At 48.4% G+C, this 24,842-nt stretch overlaps 1 long non-coding RNA gene across 1 annotated transcript in view; it reads right to left on the reverse strand.

Annotated features, from left to right (window-relative positions):
• Positions 1–8,100: 8,100 nt before the first annotated feature.
• The window catches only part of LOC146867269 (uncharacterized), a 39,930-nt gene continuing 23,188 nt past the window's right edge, over positions 8,101–24,842 (reverse strand). Inside the window, exon 3 of the long non-coding RNA XR_014966081.1 lies at positions 8,101–8,509. This is a non-coding gene — a long non-coding RNA (uncharacterized LOC146867269). The remainder of the gene's footprint in view (positions 8,510–24,842) is intronic.

Here is a 24,842-nt window from a genome sequence, read left to right on the forward strand (position 1 = left end):
AAGTCAGCATCATAGCAAAACTTTATTAAACAACAGGAAAGAGACACATAGAACCTCAAACCTATGGGACCCCAGAACACAGCACAGAAGAGGCAAAGGCAACCGAAGCACCACCCCCCCAACTGAAGACGGTAGTGCGACATGAAGGTATGGGGGAAGACCAAGTGGCAGCACGGCAAATATCCTCCATGGACACCACCTTGAAAGCGGCCCAGGAGACAGCAACCGAACGAGTGTAACACCCCTGAATAGGAAGAGAGGGAACCAAAGAAGATGAACCATGAGCCAACAGAATAACGTCCTTAATCCAACGACTGAGAGTGGACAGGGAAGGGTGCAAACCCCTACGGGACAAACCAAAATTCACAAACAAATTGTCCACCTTGCAAAAGGTAGAAGTCCGATCCAGGTAAATCAACAAGGCGCGCCGAACATCCAGAAGATGCAGCAGCGACTCCTCCCCAGAGGAGGGACCAGGACAAAGAACCGGAAGAACCACCTCAGCAGAACGATGAAAAAAGGAATTCACCTTAGGAACAAAAGTGGGGTGAGGGCGTAGCACAACACGATCCTCCAGAATACACAACAAAGGAGCAGACCTCAGGAAAGCCCCCAACTCCCCAATCCTCCTGGCAGAAGCAATAGCCACGAGAAAGATGACCTTAAGAGTCAAGAATTTCAAGTCAACCGACTCCAAAGGCTCAAAAGGAGTCGACTGCAGAGCACGCAGGACCAGCGGAAGATCCCAAGGAGAAGAAGACAGAACAGGACGGGGACGCTGAAAAGCCAGAGATTTCAAAAGCCTGGACACCAAGGGCGTTACAGAGAGCAAAGGAAGCGCATGAAAGGCCCGAATGGCAGCCCACTGTGCATGAAGAGTAGAGATGGCCAAACCCAAATCAAAACCCTCATGCAAAAAATCAAGAATGCGCGCAGGATCAAAGTCAGACACCGACAAACCGTGCCGAACGCACCAAGCAGCAAAGTTGTCCCAGTGTTTAGCATAGGAACGCAAAGTAGATGGACGCCTGGACCGCTGAATAACATCAGCAACCACCACAGAACACCCACCCCGAATCAGGGAGTCCCTCTCAAGAGCCAGGCCTGCAGACCCAAGGACCGTAACACCGGAACAGGAAGCGGAGGCCCCACCAGAGGAAAAGGATCGAAGGGCAACAGCCATCCCGTGCCCACCGCCAACTCCAACAATAAAGGAAACCACGGGCGGCGACGCCAACCCGGTACAATCAGAAGAACAAGGGCCCCCTCCCTCCTGATCTTCTTTAACACAGCGGGGATCAGGGGAACAGGAGGAAATGCATACAACAGGCACTGCGGCCACAGGAAGGACAGAGCATCCATCCGCCATGCCTCCGGACATGGCATAATCGTGCAAAAACAACGGAGTTGCGCATCGGACAGGGACGCAAACAGGTCCACAATTGGAGACCCAAACCTCCTCCGCAAAGCCCGGAACATTAGGTGCGTCAGGGACAAGGACCCCATGGACGGAAAGACCCTGCTCAGGCGGTCTGCAACTACGTTCTCCCGACCAGGAAGGTAAACAGCCGACAGTGACTCCAGGTGCAACTCCGCCCACGAACAAATCTGGTAACTGAGGGAACTGAGGGAAGGAACCCGGCAACCCCCCTGATGATTGAGATACGCCATGAGAACCTGATTGTCCGTCCTGACCTGAACATGGTGACCCAAGAGAAGGTCCGAGAATGCCAACAGACCCAACTGGACAGCCTTCAGCTCTCTGTAGTTCGAGGAACAAGACATCACATTCGGAGCCCAAACACCCTGAGTCGAAGAGTCCCCCAGAGTAGCACCCCAGCCCAAGAGGCTGGCATCGGTAGTGAGGACCCGAGAAGGAACTACCAGAAAAGGACAACCCCGGGAGAGATGAACCACGTCCAACCACCACCCCAGGGCCTCCCGAACCCCTACAGACACAGGAATCAAGAGATCGAGATTCCGAGAACAGGGGTCCCAATGCAACAAAATGTGGGAAACCACGGGATACATGTGCAAGCGAGCCCAAGGAACCACGGACAAGGAAGCTGACATGAGACCCTGAACCCTCAACCAAAGTCCCGCAGGCTGGGAAGGACCTGACAGCAGGGACCGAACAGCAGACAGCAGGGTTTCCATCCGCGCAGGGGGCAGGAACACCGACCTCAACAGAGTCCTGAAACGAGCCCCAATGAAAGTCAGATCCTGCGAAGGAACCAGGGAGGACTTTCCCACATTCACCAGGAAGCCGTGCAATTCCAGGACCCAGCAAACCCTCTGGACATGGATCACCGCCTTAGGAAGAGAAGAAGCAGAAATCAATAAATCGTCCAGGTAGGGAAACACCTGAATGCCCTCCCCATGCAAATGACCTATGACAGGTACCAGAACCTTCGTAAACACCCTGGGACGGGGACGCTGAAAAGCCAGAGATTTCAAAAGCCTGGACACCAAGGGCGTTACAGAGAGCAAAGGAAGCGCATGAAAGGCCCGAATGGCAGCCCACTGTGCACGAAGAGTAGAGATGGCCAAACTCAAATCAAAACCCTCATGCAAAAAATCAAGAATGTATGCAGGATCCAAGTCAGACACCGACAAACCGTGCCGAACGCACCAAGCAGCAAAGTTGTCCCAGTGTTTAGCATAGGAACGCAAAGTAGATGGACGCCTGGACCGCTGAATAACATCAGCAACCACCACAGAACACCCACCCCGAATCAGGGAGTCCCTCTCAAGAGCCAGGCCTGCAGACCCAAGGACCGGAACACCGGAAGAGGAAGCGGAGGCCCCACCAGAGGAAAAGGATCGAAGGGCAACAACCATCCCGTGCCCACCGCCAACTCCAACAATAAAGGAAACCACGGGCGGCGACGCCAACCCGGTACAATCAGAAGAACAAGGGCCCCCTCCCTCCTGATCTTCTGTAACACAGCGGGGATCAGGGGAACAGGAGGGAATGCATACAACAGGCCCTGCGGCCACAGGAAGGGCAGAGCATCCATCCGCCATGCCTCCGGACATGGCATAATCGTGCAAAAACAACGGAGTTGCACATCGGACCGGGACGCAAACAGGTCCACAATTGGAGACCCATACCTCCTCCGCAAAGCCCGGAACATTAGGTGCGTCAGGGACAAGGACCCCATGGACGGAAAGACCCTGCTCAGGCGGTCTGCAACCACGTTCTCCCGACCAGGAAGTTCAATAAATCGTCCAGGTAGGGAAACACCTGAATGCCCTCCCCATGCAAATGACCTATGACAGGTACCAGAACCTTCGTAAACACCCTGGGAGCAGAGCAGAGACCAAAAGGCAATACCTGAAACTGGTAGTGCCGACCCAGGACACAGAACCGCAGAAAATGCTGACTGTCGGGGTGCACAGGCACATGGAGATAGGTGTCTTGCAGATCGATTGACGCCAGAAAGTCTCCTCGAGAAATCAGAGGTGGAATCACCTTCAGAGACGCCATCTTGAAAGTCTGAGGGGGAATGAAGCCATTCAGCCACTTCAGGTCCATGACAGGCTGGAGTACACCCCCAACCCCCGCTGAGCCTCCGGGACTGGAATCACAGCACCCTTTGCCAGAAGAGAGTCTATACCTGCCAAAAGAGCCGTTTTCTTGAGGGCAAACCGGGGGCAAGGAGTGGACCGGAAATAGCCTGGCGGATCCTGGCTAAACCCAAGGCGAAAACCCTCTGAAACTATAGGAAGGACCCACTGATCGGACACAGTCAACCTCCAGGATGTCAGGAAGAATCGCAGCCGACCCCCAACTGGACCCTTCCCCGGAGAAACAGAGTCATGATTTGAAGGGAGCAGAAGCGGAGGATGGAACGTTGGAGAACCGGGACTTATCAGTGGAAGTGGCACCCCGGCCATGCCCTGACCACGAAAGGGCTGGTGAACACGGCCCCTACGAGAAGGACCAAAGGCACGGGTAGTACCAAAAGACCGGAAACGACCAGATCGATCCGGAACCAGCAACTTCCTATCCTCCGCGGTCTTCTTCACCATATCCTCCAAAGGAGGCCCCAAAAGCTTAACCCCAGTAAAGGGAATCTTCATCAATAAAGACTTCTGGGTAGCATCAGCTTTCCAGGAGCGCAGCCACAACTGGCGCCTAGCCGCCACCGAAGAACCAGCTGCAGAAGCAGCCGCACCCAAGGCATCAAAAGAGACGTCCGAAAGGAGACGAACCTGCTGCTCCATCATGGCCAACGTAGAGGAGACATCCTCCCCTTGGTCCAATAGTTCAGCCGACGACTGAAAATCCTTCAGCAGGGACTGAATGGCATAAGAAGAATAAGTAGCAGCTCGGATGGAAAGGTGGCAGCAGAAAAAGTGCGCTTCAACGCCCCATCCGCGTTCCTATCCACAGGATCAGCTGGAGAGGAATCCTCAGACACCACCGACCCATGAGACGACATCGCCGCCATCAAGGAATCAACCTTCACAGACGAAGGATACTTGGTAGAAAAATCCTGCAAAGGGTAACGCTTAGCCAAGTATCGTGGGAAAGCCCCCTTGTCAACATACTTCCATTCAGTCTCTAACACCTTAACAACAGAAGAATGCAGAGGGAGATTTTCAGGATCCGGACGTTGATATTGGGCAAAAAAATCCTCCTCCATCGGAACAACCGAATCAGGAAACAGCAAGTTGGTGCGGATGTGCCCCAGCACTTCCTTAAGGTCAGCACCCTGCACAAAGTGACCCCTAACCTCCACATCATCCTCAGCGTCAGAATCAACCTGGGAGGCAGGATCAGATCTGATCTTCTTAGAAGGAGGCGCAGCCACCTTGCCCTGCAAAGCAGCAGCTACAGACGAATCAATCATCTGTTGAAGCACAGACAAGGAAGGCAATGCATCCTGAGACCCAGAAGCGACTTCCCCAAGGCCAGGAGCCACAGCATCATCAGAAACCTCCATTACATCAGCAAACACAAAAGCAGTAAGGGAAGAACAACCCAGCACCGAAACCGGCAAGAAATCAGCGTTTAAATGGCCACCCGGCCTCATGGCAATCATGAAAAAAACACAGGACACGCCCCCAACACACAATAAAGGAGCCGGAAGCCCGCGTCCCTTACCCGAGAAAAAAACCCCGGCCGAGGAGTCGCCGTCAATGACTGCTGAGTCAAAGGAATCCCCCAAACAGAAAGACGGCAACACAGAACGTCCTGCGCCTGAAGCGCGAATACCAATAACCACAACAAAGCGCTGACCGCATGAAGTCCGCTGTGCAGGACGTGCGGTCGGCAAGGACTGAAAAATGCACCGCTAAAAGCCCGCTGCAGCAGGACACTGAGGCGCTGATTCAGAGAGGAGGCGGGTCCCAAGCGAACCTGACCGCCGCTACGCCGGGGCCGCTAGAGCAGGAACCGGAGAGGCACGTTGGTTTAGGGGAAACAAAACAAATTAACAAAAACTAACGTACCCCCAACACCAAACGAACACAGGGCACAAGAGTCCGCTACAGCAGGACCGCCGCCCCACCTCGCGTGACAAGCAGGAACACAGCACTCGGAGCAGTGCAGAAACAAAAAACAGGTCGTTTGAGGATTTCTGTATCCCTTTATGGGATTGGCTGTCGTCACTGGGGGCCATATTGGAGGGAGAGGGAGACTGGTAAGCTAATTTTCACTGGGAGTTTCTGTCGGGAGCCGAAGGCTCATTATTAATACTGTGGCAAGGAAGACGGACGAGGAGGTAATGACAAGGAGCATTATAGTTTGTCCTTGTTTTGTGTGGTCAGATAAATCTCAGAAAAAGAGTAAAATACAAAAACATGTACAGGTTCTGAGTGAAATTTCAATGTGGCACAAAGGCAAACGTGTTATGTAGTATTGTGTGAAAAATAAAAGCGGACTACAGCGTGCACAGTTAGGCTAACATACGGAAAACGACAATGGGCCATGCAAGAAACACACGACAAAACCTTTTGTACATGTGGCCCTAAGACCTGTGTTGTGTAATAGAAGAAACAACTGAAATTTTCCTGTTGTGACCAGCTAGCCAGAGTGAATGAATGAATGAATGAAAGGGCATTTCTAAAGCGCATGGTTACCTGAGGGCATCCCAGCGCTAACAGCGGTGCAGCTTCAACTTCGGGCAGAGTTAAGGAAACAAGTAAGTTTTTATTTATTTTTAAAAGGTCAGGTGATTTGGCTCAAGGCGGATACGAAGGGGAAGGAGATTCCATAATTTGGCGGTGTTATTCGAGAAGAGACGCCCTCCACTTGGTATTTTTCTTATTTTGGGGACTGCCGCCAGTTGTTTATTGTCTGACCTCAAGGACCTATTAGAACGGTAGGGTTGAATGACGGAACTGATAATTGGCGGACCCTTGCCTGAAAGTGCTTTATGTGTAATGCACAACGCCTTAAACTGGATCCTCTCCTGGATAGGAAGCCAGTGGAGCGAAGCAAGCGCAGGCTTAGCTGACAGGCGCTTTGCGGTATTCGGGAGCAAACGTGCTGTGCAATTTTGCACGATCTGTAATTTTTGGGAGGTGAGGATTGGGGCTCCCAGATATAGGGCGTTGGCATAGTCAAGGCGTAACAAAATTAATGCTTGAACCAGCAGTCTTCTGGCAAACAAAAGGTAGCAGGGGAGGATTTTTCTAATCATTCTCAAAATCCCATAGCAGCAGGCTGCGACCTTTCGTGCCTGCTCCTTGAAATCAAGATTTCGGTCCATCCATCCACCCAAGCTCTTAATCTGTGCTTTCGGGGAGGGGGCTGGACCCAGACAGCTAGGCCAGAATGAACCTATGTTCAGGGTGGCAGGATTACCAAGCAGCATCAGCTCAGCCTTAGCTCCATTGAGTTTTAAATATGAGCTTTCCATCCATATTGATACCTTTTCAAGGCATAAGGCTAGGCCAGGTCCTGAGTTATTCAGTTGATTGAGAGAAAGCACCAACTGGGTGTCATCAGCGTAGGCAATGATCTGTACTCCAAAAGGTGTTACTACTCCTGCCAGGGGACTCATATATATATTAAATAGAGTGGGGCTCAGGGAGGGGCATTCCCTTTGATGTGTTATCCTCTTCGAAGACTACAAAAGATCTGTCCTCCAAAAAGGACTGCAGCCACTTTAGCGCTGTTCCAACCACTCCCGCATCCTTAAGTCTTTGAATCAACAATTGATGGTTCGCCGTATCAAAGGCTGCCCTGAGATCCAAAAAATTAAGAGCAGCGCAGCCCCCGCCATCTAGAATTTTTCTTGATTCCTCTACAACTGCCAGAAGCGCAGTCTCTGTACCCTGCTGCGGTCTGAGGCCTGTCTGTGAGGGATGAAGGCGGTTATTACTTTCCAGAAAGGTTGAGAGAGCATAATTTACGTGCTTCTCAGCTATTGTGCTAATTCCTGATAGTAATGAAATGGGACGGTAATTTGCCAGAGTGTTTTGATCTGCAGAAATAGCCCAGGTCCACTGAATCCCTATTTTATGGGACAATACAATGTTCCTTCATCCAACAAGATTTGCTAATTCTTCAAATATTGTGTCCCTAGACCTGCCATACTTAGCGTCGTGGGTCACATTATTGGGCAAGATATACACATGATTAATCTCTTAAAGCATAATTTCCAAATTTTTATAATACAAATGTCTCAAAACCTATTGAAACATTTTATTGGTTTAGTCTAAAGTTAAGTCTTTAAACCAATAAAATGCCCCACTTTCAGTAAAGTTCTAGCTTCGTGTCATGTTTGATGTAATTGTATTTTTGCAGACACAAATCATAGTTCAGGACCTGACATAAACCAAGGAAACCCTACCCTGCCCACCCAAAAGCACTGTTGACGACCACACACATGATGTAATAGATAGATCCCAAACAACATCAGGGGCTTCGCTGGTTACATTGCATGTCGCTTTACAATTGACGTTATGGATGATGTCACTATGGCTATGGTATCATTTCTTTTGAGCAGTGCTGTCATCCTGTGATGTTAGGTTGTACAATTACATGTCAACAGTTAAAAGAGCAAATTGCTTTTAATGTGTGCCAAGTTCGAGGAAGCCCAGGCCATCCTCTGGGGCTCAGCAAAAGCCATACAAAGCCACCTCTAGTAAAAACATAATCCAAGTATTTATTGTAGTAGGCACACGCCTGATAATTATTAACCACCAACTCATTTTCTAACCCCCACCTTTCCCTCGTCTGTATGGAAAACTGCTTAAAATTCCCAGCAACTAAAATAATTTCAATGTATCAAATTATCACAATTCGATTATTTAGTACAGACAGTGCTGTTGTCCAAGGGCTGGAAGTGTACAGTCGACAGTTCAGAGGGTTCATGCAGGGTCAGCTCGGCTTTCATTCCCCCGAGCTAGGAGAAACAAAATCCAATACAACTGGGTAATAACAGAATGTGTTACTTGATTGCTTTGGGGTCGTAATGGAATTCCACAGGAATCATTATTGTTCAGTCACTTTGTGCAGTGCATTTCGGGTCCCTTGCGAGGCATCAGGAAGCTGTACAAATAACAAGAAGGAACAAGAAATAAACACAGAAGAACCAGGCCATGGACGACATAAAAGCGAACAAACTAGACTAAGAGGAAACGAGGCTTTGTAAGGGGGAAGGAATGGGATGGGGGTGGGCTAAGCTACAGACAGAAGCAGCGTGGATGTTTCACTTTCTCACGTGTTTAGCCACAGAACCAACCTTGTCCGTGCCATCACCAGTGGGGACATCGATTATTTTAATATGTTCTACAACAGTATCGCAAAACTAATTTAGTGTCTTCCGAAATGAATCACAAAGTCGTCAGCAAGAGCTGCAGTGAACTGAATTACAACAGGACACGTTGTAATATATCTGATTTTCTGAAATACAATTACACTGGCTACCAGTTCAACTGAGAATAACATTTAAGCGACTTGACGTGTTTCCCAAAATCTTTAACCCTGCTCCGAACCAAACCGATAATACAAAAACGAAGACATAATATATGGGTTTTGTTTTTTGACATTAAACTTCTGCACAATATATAGTAAATGTCCTTCAAGGATTGCAGAAACGCAAGCAGTAGAAAGCCTCTCACACACGCCAACTCCCATGCAGTCTCTCTCTCTCACACACACTCTATAGCTAGAGATAGAGAGGGAGAGAGAGAGACCTTTACCAGCACACAGCTGGTTGGCAAGATTCACTCACAAACAGGGCTTTAAGCGAGATGAAAAAACTGGGGGGGTCTCTCAAAGGGGCGTGGCCAATGTAATTAGGGCGTAGCTTAAAAACACTTAAGCTAAAAATTTGTGTTTAGCACAGTGTGCCGCCCGACTGGTAGTTTGCGGTTTCTGTCGTTGCATCCAGATATATGATACAACAAGTAACATCATACCTACAACAAGTCAGGACGATTGGCTTTGTTAATGGTTGTTAGTTGCATAAGATACATGAGCAGAAACTATGGCTTGTATTAATATTGAAAAAGCTTCCACTTAAAGCCCTGGCGACACCACGACAATGCTGCTGCAACGGAATTTCAAAAAGAGAACGGAAATCCAGAGAGAAAATGACTATCTTTAAAGGATTTTCCTTCCCCTATAACGCTCGTAAAAAACGGAAAGTCTGTGCCAGGGCACAAAATAGAGCCCGATAGAGGCCTCCTTAAAAAAACTGCCGGTGCTCAGACCCGGTGAGACCCGGCCCACTTAAAGCCCTGCTCTCACATATCTGGCCCTATACAGGCAGGCGCACTGAAGGGTTTCCTCAGGTTTAGAAAATAGATATAGCACAGGGAGCAGCAGTGTAAATGCCCCCGTGAGACACATGTTCAGCAATGACTGAAGCACAACAGCATTCCTTTGTGCACAGTGCACAGGTGCAACACTAACAGGAGTTGCGGAAACGACTGCCACACACACACAAAGTGTAAAGCAAGCTAGTGCCACAAAAAGCACGGGCGGTTGATTACACCCACACACATACACATGATCCCATCCAAATTACTGTCTCAGTTAGGTGATACACAAATAGGAATAATGGGCACTTAGAAACGCTACTCTGTAGAATATGCCCCCCGCCCCTCTTAATACACTATGTGCTAGTTGACAATACTAAACAGTAACACAAACAAAAAAATGGTCCACAGAATGCTTGAATTAATCGCAGCTGTTTTTACTCTGGGGCAAATATCAATGCATTGTTTTTTTTCCTTAATGTGGCAGTAGAAACAGCGACCAACAATATGCAAATAAGTCTTGGCCCCATCCCAGTAGGGCAGTTCACCTGCAGCTCTTAAGTCATGTCCTCTTGGCAAAAGAACACATCAGACCGTAAATATAGATTTAGCCTGTTGTCATCTTCAGTGAAGTAGAGCATAAGTCCTTTGGCACCAAGTGGTGGGTGGAGTGCTTTAATTTATTTTCAACACTTGTAATTACTCCGGGACACATTGCAATTCAATGTTTTTATTCAATGTGGCACCACAGACAGTGACCACCAATAGGAAAATGAGTCTTGGCACCTGTCCCATTAGGAACACACCCTCTCCAAGGCACCTTAGCAACACATCCACACAATGGAGGGATGTGGAGCTAATGGAAAAGAGAGGTCCAGTACCCGTGCTCCCAAGGTAATATGTGTAAGTTACTGGGGGGGGTCACTGTTCCTAATAGAGATGGCCAGGCTAATCGGTAGCTCGAGGTATAGAAAAAGTTGTGCCTATCTACATAAGAAGTGAAAGGTTGGATACAGGCAGGGAATTCTTCCTAATTGGAGCGTTCCCTCACACACCCTTACGGGTGTCATGCTTCATCATTGGGCGTTTCGCTCCTCGTGGGAGTGGCGCTGCAGTCCCCCATGGGCCCCGCAAGAGGGCTCTTTATCGGAGTTCTTCTTAGAGGAACGCCGTAGTGGTGAGTGTGGGTGTGTGGGGATGGTGGGTTTAGAAAACACAGTGCTGGTACCTTCCAAAGTATTTATTCTTGGGTCCGTACGGTGTGATTTAAAGCAGGTGAGAAAGAACACAGCTCCCTACTGTCAATGAAGAGGGTGTGTGCCTTTGTCTGGTTTCTTAGTGAGAATTAAAAGTGGTGGGTGGTGATTATTGGTCTAGTTAGGTCAAAATGTTTCACGCCTAAATGGTCTCTAGTGGATCCTTTGGCGTTTCAACAAGACCGTGGGTGTTTAATATCCTGAATAAATAACAACAGGGGTCTCAGAAAGAAACACACAATACACCCTGTAGAATTACCCTGATTCAGGTTTATGTGGTCTTGGGCGACTCTGCACCCACTCATTAGCGACCACCTTAATGAGTAGATCCAACCTAAAAGAAGAGAGAAGAAATAAATAGGCATGTTGATTACATACTCATATGGACACGAGTAGTGAGTTAATGAGCATATTCTAAAAAGGGATGTGTTGGCCCGCTTGTACATTTAGTCCGAACTTGTGGTAGACTTTTTGTGCGACTTAGTAAGATTCATAGTGCACGTAGTGGTGAGTATCTATTACAAGTGAAGTGATCGGGCCCCTTGGTGTGAGGGGGTCCGTGACTGTAAGCACACTCTAAACAAAATACATACATAGACATATCACAGTTTAAAAGTAAATTGCAAAGACAATAAAACCCTACCCCAGGTGATATTGAAGGCGGCCTCCTCGGCAGAGAAAGTCGCTCAAGAAGTTACCTACAATGGAAATTAGGGGTAACACGGCAGCAGAGAGTTAAATGGTTGTTGTTAGTGTTCCTCCGATCGGACCTTCACCTCGCCAGCCATTAACTGGGGAGCGGGGGTATTTTTATTTAACTCACATTGACCTCCGGCTACGCAGCCTAGATACCTGCCAGCTGCCGCTTTGTCGCCGGTGGTTATGCGGCTCACAGGTATTTGGTATTTGTACGCAATGTGATTGAAGCGTGGGAGGCGTGAGGGCTCGCCTACACGTTGATTACATTGGCCTGCGCTAAGCTTCAGCAACTACAGCGGTGAACAGCGGCACCGCATGGGGCTTGGGAGGTGTAGAGGCTCAACTTTGGCGGCCATCTTGAGGTAGTGGTTGGTGGTTGTTATAATGATATGCAGTGTGATTAAAAACATAAGGCAAAACAATAGAAAATGGCCTGTTGTGTTCAACTATTGCCCTATAGGGGGAGTCATAACAAAATATTTTCTTCGTTGATGTTATGTCTTGATTTGGTTAGAAGAGATGTCATCTCTGTGCTGTCGTAATTGTACGCAGTTCATTTACAGATAACTGCGGTTCAGTTATATGGTGTGTTTACATTACCCGAATGGGGCAAGACAAGAGATGCTGTTCTTAATTGAATCCAGTAACTCACAGTGCTATTGTGCAGGTGATAGGCAGAGCTGATTTTGATTAGGAACAGACTATATGGTATTTACCACTTGTGTTACGTTAATAATGCAAGACTCTTGTCACTCATCTTTACACTTAGCGGAAGCGCTAAGGTTGGAATAGCGCTGTTCTCAACAGATTAATTCAATATGGCCACATGTCACTATGGTAAAGGTTTTTTACTGGTCATGTGTGGTTGCTAATGTCCATATTGGGTCATCTGGAGCGTAGCACTAGGGAAGGGAGAAAAATCAGTTGATTAATTCCGCCCAGGGTATGTCGTCATTCAGTCCCTGAGTATTGGATTGTAGGCGGAACACCCAGCGCTGTTCTTGTGTCAAAGAGTTCTTGTTGGCCAGTGCGGGTTGGAGTCAAGGATGATCCATTGCAAACTGTCTGGTGTGTGGTGTTCCTCAAGGAAATGTGTGCACATTTTAGTGTTAGTTTTTTTGCAGCGTATTGTGTTGCGGTGCTCGCTGATCTGTATCTTTACAGCTCTTGTCGTCATCCCCACATAGCGTAGGTGGCAGGGGCATGTAATCAGGTAGACACAGTTCCTATTGTTGCAATTGGTGTGTTGTTTTTGTTTCCAAGGTCTCTGCAACCCCAGGTCTATGCTTTTCGTTGTGCTGGTCAGGGTGCAGACTGAGCACGACCCCCAGGGGAAGTGCCCCTCAACTGGTGGGAGAGCCCATAGTGTTGGTTTCCTAATGCGTGGGGTCTGGGAACGAGTATGTACAAGAAGGTCCTTCAGGTTATGTGTGCGTTTGTATGCAAATAGGGGAGTCGGTCCAGGACGAAAATCTCCTGTGTTAAGGATCCCCCAGTGTTTCTTAATGACTTTCTGTATTTTGTTGGATGAGGGGGTGAAGGTCGTAAAGCACGTCGGTGTGTCATTCGGGATTCTTTCCCTAATTTTTAGCAAACTCTACCTGTGGTTGTTTTTGGCCCACTTGTATGCTCTGTGTATCACCTTGTGTGGGTAGTGGCGGTTCCCTAAGTTGGATCTCAGATAGGATGCCTGCCTCTCGTATTCATTAGTTGTGTTACAGTTCCGAGGTAAGCAGAGGAACTAAACTACTGGAAGGTTGTCCCTAAGGGATTTTGGATGGTGGCTTTCGAGGAGTAGCAAGCTATTCCTGTCAGTCGTTTTTTTTATAGTTTGTTGTGAACAGTTGGCCTTCTTGGATTGAGATTGATAGATCGAGAAATGTTATGGAACTTTCTGATATGGTATTGGTGAATTTTAAATATGGACCAGTGTATTGACCCTATTACAGAATGAAGTGCAAGTCTCTGAATCTCCACTCCAAAACAACAAACTGTTGTCAATATAAGAATGCCACTGTAGTATATTGTTGTGAAAAGGGTTGTCCTCTTGTCAATGTATTTGCTTTGGACAGCTGCCATGTAGATGCAGGCCAAATTTGGGGCAAAAGTACTGCCATGCAAGTGCCTTGTATCTGGTGATAGAGTTGGACTTGGAACTCAATGAAATTTTCTTTGAGGGCGTGGGATGCACATTCGACGATGAATGTGATCGGGGTGTTGAGCGGCCAGGGGTCTTCCTGGCGAAGGATGTCCTCAAGGGCTCCTAAAGTGGCGTCCTGCGAGATATTGGTATATAAGGCCTTGACGTCCGATGTCACCAGGAGATCTATGTTCTCAGGTGATGGGAAGGTCAGCTCCAGATTGACAACATCCGTAGTGTCTCTCCTATATATGTATGGGTCTACAAAATGATGGGGCGCAAGAAAAAGTCTAAGAATTTACTGAGAGGTTCAAGAAGTGACTCAATTCTCAATGCGATGGGACATCCGGTGGGGGGTTGACACCCTTGTGAATTTTAGGGAGGGTGTAGAAGTATGGTATCCTGGGTTGTTCGTTGTTCAGGAAACCAGCCTCTTGTTTGTTAATTAATCCCTCCATCTCTGCTTCTGAGATGAGTCCTTTAATTCTGATAGTCAGGCCTCCAGTGGGATCTGTCTTGATTGGAAGGTAATATTGGGTGTCGGCCAATTGTCGCCGTTGTAGGTGGTCACATCCTGTAGAACGATGGCGCCACCTTTGTCAGCTGGATTCACCACAATGGTCGTATTGTCTGTAATCCCTTTGAGGTGGTTCCTCTTTGATGTAGAAATGTTGTTAAATTGAGGGGGTCTGCTATTTTTTAGGGATAGCTTGTTCGAAGGTAAGTATTTCGTTTGGGGCGGTTGCTGTTGATGGCATAAAACGTGACCTGTTCCGTAGTCCTGTGCCATGTTCCGGGGTGTAAGGTTAGTCTTGGAAGTAAGCCCGTAGTCTGATTTTTCGGAAGAATTGATGTAGTTCCTGGTGGAGGCGAAATGTGTCTTCCTGTGGGGTAGGGACAAAGCCAAGGCCCTTCTCCAGAAGGCCAACTTCATTCTCATCTAGTTGTCGTGAAGAAACGTTAACTGCAAGTGTTTGGATCCCTTTGTCTTGCTCCTCAGTAGCATCTGGGCTTCTGGTTCCTGCCAGTGGACGTTCTTGGACTTGCCTCTACTTTTTATTTTTTTAATGTTTTTTTATTGAGAGCTCAAGAAAAATACAATAATACAATTTTACACGATAAAGTGCAAAGTGTGAGACATTTAAGATATAGGTACTCGAGTTGTCTTACAGTTAATCATGTTGCAAAAAAAATCATAGCAAGTAAAAGATTAACTAAAAGCAAGAAGTGCTAAAAAATATGAGTGAATAAAGTGCATAGATACATAATATCAAATAGCGTTAGTTTCGGAGGTTGATCTGAGAAATGAAACTTTCCCGGATTTTGCCATTCGATCCAGATTTCCCCCCCCCTTCTGCTTTTTATACCATATAATTACAATCATTCTCCGTTGGTCCCAGACTTATCCCCTATGGAGCTCCAACGTTTCTCAAACTTCCTTAATGACCCGGATCTCAATGCATATTTTCTCTCAAATTCATTTTGTAAGATTAAGGATCTTGCTACTAATGCTGCAATATAAAGGCACTCTTCTTGTATATTACTTAGCGTCACATTGGGGTAACAGCCCATCACTGCGATGAATTTATCAATGGAAATAGAAGGGTCAATGTTGGCTCTGAGGTCATTTTCAATTTCTTCCCATAAACTGCTGATTTCCGGCCAGTCCCATACAATATGTAACCAGGTGCCGCAATTCTCTCTAGCACAGCGAAAACACCTGTCTTCGATTTGTGGGTAGATATTTTGTAGAAAGGAGGGTGTCCTGTAAATTAACCATTTTGAATAAAATTGCATACGTTTAAGATTTGCGCCTCTCAAAACTGTAGCATTTAATTTGTGAATTATATTCCAAGTCAATTTTGAGAGCTGTAATCCTTCCCTTTTCCACCATCTGTCTCGGATTTTTTAATATATGGGGTGAGGCTTAGGTTTGTCAAAGATTTTCACCCATACACTAACAGACCGTTGTACTGGGGATTCAAAAGCTTCACTAATCCCTACGCTTGGTGTTATACTCCTGGTGTCAAACTTTTCCAAAAAGGGTCTGAGAGCAATATATGACCATTTCAGCATGGCTTTAGAGTGTAAAAGCCCCATTTCTATCTCAGGCCATGTCTTCCAGGAGTTGCCATTAACAAAATCTATAGCCTGTTTATTACCATTCTCTTCCCATTTTCTTAGGACGCCAGTCTCTAATAATCTTCTCTCCCCCGTGTAAAATTGAGACAGCCTTGTCGAGCCATTTATTCCTGGAATGCCATAAAATGATAGGAATTGAGAGTCTTATATCGTACTTTCTTAGGGTACTTAACTATTCTTGTTGGATCTATGATGTTATATTCCATTAAGATCTTGTTCATAAAAAAGTTATCAACCTCCGGGGGGTCTGATTGAGATACAAATCTAAAACTTTTATCTGCAAAACTTGCATGATAATAGTTCCTAATGTTTAGGAGGGACAGCCCCCTCTGCAGCTGAATAGCTTAAAGTGCTAAGTGCCAACCTCTGTGTTTTATTAGTCCATAAAAAGGATGAAAATAAACTATCTATTGCTTTAAAAAAAAAGATGCTTGAAGTGCACACGGGGCAGCTGAAAATACAAAATTAAATAAGGGCAGGATAGACATACGTATTAGTGGCACCCAACCTAATATTAATAATGGAAGTTGGTTCCAACATATTAAAAGGCGCTTCACTTTTTGGATCAGCTGGATATAGTTCAATTGGAAAATGGCCTCTATTTTCTACGTCACAAAAATCCCTAAATATCTCTTTGGGTATGTATTATAGACTGATCTAAAATTTGGCAATAGCGAATCAATGAGACGATTGCACAGTATGAGTTCCGTCTTCGACTTATTTATTTTATAGCCTCTTATTGCTTGGAAATCTGAGAAAATCCCCAAGATTTCCTCCTGGGTACCTTGTTTAGGGTTTAGAGAAAGGACAATATCGTCCGCGTATAATTTTATGTTAGACATCCCTTGAAGGGGCGCCGTATGAGCCTTTTTCTGTCTGATTGCTATTACCAAGGTCTCTATAAATAACGCAAATAAAATCGGGGATAGAGGACACCCTTGCCTAGTACCTCTATTTATTGGGCAGGTGCCTACATTTACGGAGTTAATTAGAATTTGCGCCTGTGAGTTCATATAGAGCAGTCTTATTAATTGTATGAACCGATCGGCAAAGCCACATTTTTCCAAAATTCAAAACAAACAATCCCATGAAACCAAGTCGAATGCTTTTTCAGCATCTAAAAGCCATATCTGGGCCCCTATCCTATTCTTATTACGCCTCTAATAAAAAGTTTGTATTGGTAGAAAGCTGTCTCCTGGCTACAAACCCACATTGGTCTGTATGAATAAGTGAGCCCACCATCCTGTTAAGCCTGTTTGTAAGTAGTTTTGTGAAGATTTTATAATCCACATTAAGAAGGCTTATGGGCCTATAAAAATTGACATTCTCCCTATTTGTGTCCTTCTTCAGGACGCTAACCACTATTGCAGTATGAAAAGATGGCGGAGGTTCCCCACCCTTAAGTAAGTGTTGCCTTGTGCAGACATAAAACAAAGCCAGAGGTGCAGTAAAAGATTAATCGATTGAGTACATAGCAGCTAAACATCAGATATTGCCTAAGTTTGTGAATACAAAACTTATGATAAAAAGAACAACCCATAAAAACATACGATCATACTTCTGTGGCTCTATAGAGAATTTTTACCTCGTGCCTGATAATGTGCCTACGTTTAAAGCCGCCTCCTAGAAAATGGCCATCTATTGTGCAATTTTAGCGTTGTGCTGCATAACTTCAAAGCAGCTAAAGTGCAAGTGCAGTGGAGCTTAAATACCTAAAGTGCATTGTATAGATAGAGTGCATAAAGTGCTTAGGTGCTTAAGAAATGTATACAGTGTAGGAGAGTAGGGTCTGCAATCCTATGATCACCCAGATTTTTTGCTTTTGCTTCATTGGTTTACGACTTTCTCCGGCTGTGGGCCTGCCAATCAGACCCACAGCCTAGCTGTTCTCTCTCGAAATTAACACACATGTACGTTAGGTGCATCCACTAATTGGAACTGGGCCACCTTGTCAGTCCCTGTCTCAGCATACCACAGGTATCCAGGGCATCGGTGTACCCAGGGCCTACCAGGGGCTGAAGCATGTATTATGCCACCCCTGGAATGGCCGCCCAAATCTGACACAACTGGCTGCACGACAGCTGGGGCCACGTGGTGTAATCACCCGTTGCTGTAGGTGTAGTATTCCTACACCTAACCCTAAAATGGACACATGGATTCCTATCAGTCACTCCTATAGCAGGCCTTATCAATCCTGAAGGCAGAGTGCAGGGAATCATGTGGGACGGTGCTCTGGCGCGAGCTGAGCCCGTCGACGGCTTGCGGAACCAAGCCCTAATAGCCGTTCCATGGTGACGCGGGCCAACTACTTTTAAGGCATTATAATCCTTGCGGTTATTTGCTAACTTTGGCATCGCATCACCTATACATGTCGAGTAAGGTGTCATACGAATGGGAATACGAACCCCTCGCCAGTCCTGGTGACGGGGTTAGCATTCCCCCCTTTTAGAGGGACACGACATGGAAGTAACCTTGAACCCCGGTTAAAGTTGACTCAAGCCTCAGCATCACAAAATGGATGCTGCCACCAGACACAAGTCTGACCTCCTGCTGCTGGGGGACCTTCCAGCAAGGGGAGCTTGGACAAAGGGTTTCCTGTCGAGGGCGGTGTTAGCACCGTCCCAGACAGGGTTTGTGTATCCCAGGTAGGCAGGGCTGAAAGGAAGGTGACTGCAAGTGGCACCCCGGTGCTCACTGTGCATAGCCCGGCTCAAACCAGTTTCGGGGGCACACCAGCCCCTGAGCTGGCGCGAAGCCGGACAAAGGATAGGGGTGTAACCACCCCCCTCCTGGCTCCACCCATAGGTAGAACCTAGTCACGGGCCAGCCCCTTTCTCTTAGAATAAAGGTAGGAGCGAGTCCCCTTCCCAAATTGGATAATCAGATAATCGGATAACTCCGAATCACGAACTACTTTCCACGAAAGGAACTCTTGACTATTTCTGAAGACTCTCCCTTGTGGCTAAGGAGTAGCCACCCTGCACCAGCAGGCACCATCTAAGCGCTTGCGGTTTGCTGTAAGTCTCTCCTACGGATCAAGACTGCCCAGCTCGACGAGACCCGAGTTCCCTGCCATCTCTGACCTTTTACCTCCCTCATCAGCTCAGCTGAGAGTCGTAGGTGTGACGAGACCTGCGGGACCGGCTATCTTCAGAACCTGCACGACGCTTATCTAGCACGCCCACCGAGGGACCCTCGAGTGAGTGCACCTAGGGTTTGAGAAGCCCTAACCCTGAGCAGCTCCAGCATCGAAGTCTGCCTCCCCAGCATCCCCGAGATCTGCGTGGGGGCCCTTCCGCTCCTTGTTGTTCACCGCGTTGTTCGACCACTTGCCGACCGGCTTGTGGCCCTCTTCACGACGCACCACGATTGTTTCATCACTAGTCTGGTTGCTCCAGACTGGCTCTTGCTCCCCTTCAACAGAGGAGTACCACGGACCCTCCTGGTCCACTCCCGACGCCATCTTGACTCCCCCGCCTGGGTGGCCACTGCCAAGATCCGCTGCCCCTTCCTGGGCCCAGCATCATCGACAGCAGACACCTTCGTGGGACAGCTCGCCCTCCATCCTGGTCGCCGCCGCGCCTCCTGGTCCGAGGAACAGCCGAGTCCGACGTCACCCACTCACCTGGTCGAGGTGACTTCAGCCGGTACCCTCCTGGTACCCACACGATCGCTGGCTAGCGGTTGAGAACTGAGTCCCCTCTGCTTTCAGGTTTTCCTTCACCACCGATCCAGGCTTGGATCGCTCTGAACATCGTCACTGGTCGCCTGCCAGCAACTTCTTCTTTCAGGCTCCTGAGACTACACGAGGACTCCCGACATCTTGACGAACTTCACGCAGCCGCAGCCTCCGGGCTAGGTAACTCGAGCATCTCTGTGCTCCATCGCAGGTTCGCTCTACAAGTGTCCAGTTCCTTTTTCGTTTAGTCCCACTGATCGGATCACTCCGGAATCAGTATCTCCAGACTCTAACCATTCGCCTTTCACTGTTAGTGTAGATGGTTTCTCGTGCCCCTCGGGCATTTGTGTAAATTGTGCAACTGAAGTATTTTCCTAAGAGTTTTGTAGTGTGCTTAGCTCCCTGACTCATAAAGAGCCAGGGTAGTCTTGTCATAAATAAATATCCTTTTATTTTCATAACAACTTGTGTGGTGTCCTTTCACTTGGTGTTCAAGGGGTATATGTGATGGTAAACAGCTGGCTTAACACGCCCTCTAGAGTTTAGCCTAAGACTGCTCGTATCCACGCTACTAGGATAGCTGGTCTAAAAGGTTGACTTACAACCAATCATCAATAAGGGTCGTTTGGAATGATACACAGTGATCACTAGAATAGTGAGCACTACATATCAGGCCAACTTCTCACATTGGTGAGCAGCGGTTGGGATTTGAGCTTGCTGTTGTTTTACCACACACGTATCCTAAGAATATCGCAGTGAAAGATCACATAAGTACCCAGGTACATATAACTTAACTTAGAATACTCCGAGTTCTACTGAACCGGCTGTTGTAGTGTAACAGGGCTTAGCACACCCTGACTACAACTCTTAGCAAGGGATCAGTAGGTAAACCCATAGTGTAGGTAGGTGCAACACTTACACCTCACTAGAAAAGCATGTCGGTCCACGGAGAGTCTGCAGGGACTCCCTTAGTGGTCAGTGACCCTCCACAGGTCGTGTCACGATATGCAACTCTTAGCTTCAAGGAGATGAGACAACTGTGTGCCTCCCGGAAGCTAAACCAGGGTTCTAACCCTACCATCGCAATACTGATAGGTCTCTTAGAGGCGTACGATGCTAGGAGGTCCTCTAACCCAGGTCCCCCCAGTGCAGATGGGAACATGCCTCCCTTAGAGGGAACCCTCGGTGACCCAGACCTCGACCTCCACACAGAGGAGGAGGACGAGGACGAGTTATCGGGAGACGAGGCAGACAAAGGTCCAGTGGTAGTCGGCAGGCTTACAAGGACCAACTTAAGCAGGCATGAGAATGGAACTGGGGGAGCCCCGGGCCCACGCTCAAGCAGGCTTAACCTTGGGAACGGACGAGCTAGGTCTCTCTCCAGAGGCTCTGGCAGATCGGTTCATACACATGTCTCTCAGGCACCTTCTCAGAGAGGAATGACTTCCCCTCAGAGGAGGGAGCATGAAGCGAAGATGCGGGAGGTCAATCTGAGGATCGAGCGGGAAGAACTTGCCCTCGCCAAAGAAAGACTTGCCTTAGCCCGAGAGCAGAAATTAAGTGGGTTAGATCCCACTGGTGGCAGCGTTCTCAATAGAGAGAAAGACAGGGGTATAGACACTAGACACCTGAGTAAAATAGTGCCCCCCTTTAAACAAGGGGACGACATCCACAAGTGGATAACTGCCTTGGAGAGGGCCTGCACTGTCCAGTGCGTCCCCCCAAGTCAGTGGGCAGCTATACTGTGGCTTTCCTTTGAAGGTAAAGGAAGGGACAAGCTCCTCACTACAAGAGCTGAGGATGCTAACAACTACCAAGTCCTGAAGAACACACTGATTGATGGGTTCGGCTTAACCACGGAACAGTACCGGGCGCTGTTCCGAGACACCCAGAAAATTCAGTCTCAGGATTGGGCTGACTTTGTCGATTGTGCCACTAAGGCTTTGGAAGGCTGGTTGCTGGGTAGCAAGGTTACTGATTACACAGGATTGTACAATCTTATCATGCGAGAACAGATTTTAAACAACTGTCAGAACCAATTGTTGCATCAGCACCTTGTCGACTCGGATCTGACCTCTCCCCAAGAATTGGGAAAGAAGGCAGACAGATGGGTCAGAACAAGGGTCAAGCAGAACCAGAATCAGAACCAGGGTGGTCAGAAGAAAGCAGACCAAAAGGGTAACACGAACAAACAAAATGACCAGAAGTCTTCGACAGGTCCCCAACAAACCAAAGAGGGTGGGGGTCAGGCTTCACAGAAGAAGAAGACTCAAGAAGGCCAGTCAAAAAGGTGGTGCCAATACTGTAAAAGTAAGACTCACTGGTTTAGTGAGTGCACCAAGAAAGGAGGGCAAACTCCTACCACTGCAGCCCCTAAGGCACCTGCGCCCCCTAGTACAGTCAGCAGTGGTAGTGCGCCTCCCAAGGCATTAGTTGGGTTAACCTTGGGAACCGAGGGGAGTGACGACTTAGTCGGCACGCTCACTCAGGCCGTCCTTGTCTGTACAGGGGATATGGATATGTCCCCTGATGCCAGTCCCAATACTTTGGGCAAATACAGGCAGACACCTTTGATAAATGGAAGAGTGGCTCAGGCCTACAGGGACACGTGTGCCAGTGTCACCATGGTGACGCCTAACTTCGTGGACCCTGGACAGATCATGCTAGGTACCAGTTACCTAGTGACCAATGCCAGCAACGTCACTACCAATCACAGTATGGCAGTTGTTGATTTCTCCTGGGGAGGGGTAAGTGGCCCGAAAAAGGTTGTGGTTAGTTCAGACCTCCCCGTAGAATGTCTGTTGGGCAATGATTTGGAAACGTCACAATGGTCAGAAGTGGAGCAGAGGACTCACATGGAAATGTTAGGTTTGCCAGCACATGTCCTTGCTGTGACCAGGTCACAGGCCAAAAGATGCCCCACTGAACAGGTGCTGGATCCTGGAAGAACGGACCAGACACCTTCCAAGAAAAGGAGCAGTAAGGGTAAGGCTTCGCCTTCCCCCTTGCCCCAGGTCGTGGATCAAGTCTCCGAGGAGGCTGACCTTAAAGAACTGAGGGAAACTGAGCCGCAAGAGCTTGAACCTGGTCAGGTTGAGTTTCTGGGCTCAGGGGGACCCTCCAGGGAAGACCTGGGGAAGGCACAGTTAGACTGCCCCTCACTTGAACCCCTCAGACAGCAGGCCGCTGCTGAGGCTGCAGGGAACGCCACGGGTACCCACAAAGTGTACTGGGACGATGGACTCCTGTACTCTGAGGCAAGAGACCCCAAACCTGGTGCGACCAGGAGGCTGGTCATCCCCTTGTCTCTGAGAGGTTTCCTTCTCACCTTGGCCCACGAGATTCCCCTTGCAGGTCACTTAGGCCAGAATAAGACTTGGGACAGAATTGTTCCACACTTTCACTGGCCCCACATGTCCGAAGATACGAAGGAGTTTTGCCGCTCCTGTGTCACTTGCCAAGCCAGTGGTAAGTCAGGTGGCACGACAAAGGCCCCCCTCATACCACTACCAGTGGTGGGGGTACCCTTTGAACGAGTGGGGATCGACATTGTCGGACCAATGGAACCCCAGACAGCATCAGGGCACAAGTTTATACTGGTGGTGGTGGACCACGCCACCAGGTATCCTGAAGCTATTCCCCTTAGGACCACTACGGCACCTGTGGTGGCACGGGCCCTACTTGGAGTGTTCTCCAGAGTGGGCTTCCCTAAGGAGGTCGTCTCAGACAGAGGTGCAAACTTCATGTCTGGATATCTGACTGCTATGTGGAAGGAATGTGGTGTCAACTACAAGTTCACCACACCCTATCACCCACAATGCAATGGGCTGGTTGAGAGATTCAACCGGACCCTAAAAGGGATGATTCACGGACTACCTGAAAAGCTTCGGCGGAGATGGGATGTCCTGATACCCTGCCTCTTGTTCGCCTACAGAGAGGTCCCGCAGAAGGGGGTTGGCTACAGCCCTTTTGAGCTTCTGTTCGGACATCCTGTAAGGGGACCCCTTTGTTTGGTAAAGGAAGGATGGGAGAGACCTCTCAGAAAGCCGGCATCAAACATTGTGGACTATGTGCTCGGTCTCCGCTCGCGGATGGCGGAGTACATGGAAAAGGCGTCTAAAAACCTTGAGGCGAGCCAAGAATTACAGAAAGCTTGGCACGACCAAAAGGCTGTCCGGACTGTGTACCAGCCTGGACAGAAGGTGTGGGTGCTGGAGCCAGTGGCCCCAGCAGCACTCAAAGACAAATGGTCTGGGCCCCACACGATCATTGAGCAAAAGGGAGAGGTCACCTACCTGGTAGACCTGGGAACTCCCCGGAGCCCCCACAGGGTGCTCCACGTAAACAGGCTCAAGGCGTATGTCGACAGGGAGGGCATGGGCTTGCTCATGGCCACAGATGAGGGACAGGAGGAGGAGAGTGACCCTCTCCCGGACCTGCTCTCTCAGAACCCTGACGATGGATCAGTAGATGGTGTTGTCTTTTGTGGCAGCCTCTCTGGGCATCAACAAGAGGATTGTAAACAGGTTCTTCAATCCTTTCGACATATGTTCTCTCTGACACCCAGTCAGACCAAGTGGTGTACCCACGAGGTCGACACTGGGGACAGTCTGCCCGTAAAGAGTAAAATCTATCGGCAACCTGATCATGTCAGAGACTGCATCAAGACAGAGGTGCAGAAAATGTTGGAGCTGGGAGTCATTGAACCCTCGGACAGCCCCTGGGCTAGTCCCGTAGTGCTCGTGCCGAAACCTCACACCCAGGGCGGTAAGAAAGAGATGAGGTTTTGCGTGGACTACAGAGGTCTCAATGCGGTCACTAAGACCGACGCCCACCCGATACCAAGAGCAGACGAACTTATCGACCGGTTGGCCTCGGCCAACTACTTAAGTACGTTTGACCTGACAGCTGGGTATTGGCAAATCAGGTTAGCTGAGGAGGCCAAGCCCAAAACAGCATTTTCTACCCCGGGTGGGCATTATCAGTTCGTGGTAATGCCCTTTGGTTTGAAAAATGCACCTGCCACCTTCCAAAGGCTGGTGAATCGAGTTCTCACTGGGTTGGACGACTTCTGTGCGGCGTATCTGGACGATATCGCTGTCTTTAGCTCCACCTGGGAGGATCACCTGGTCCACCTGAGGAAAGTGTTAGAGGCCCTGCAGAAGGCAGGCCTCACTATCAAGGCCACCAAGTGCCAGATAGG

The sequence above is a fragment of the Triturus cristatus genome, chromosome 1_2 (genome assembly GCF_964204655.1).
Source record: "Triturus cristatus chromosome 1_2, aTriCri1.1, whole genome shotgun sequence".
NCBI lineage: Eukaryota > Metazoa > Chordata > Amphibia > Caudata > Salamandridae > Triturus > Triturus cristatus.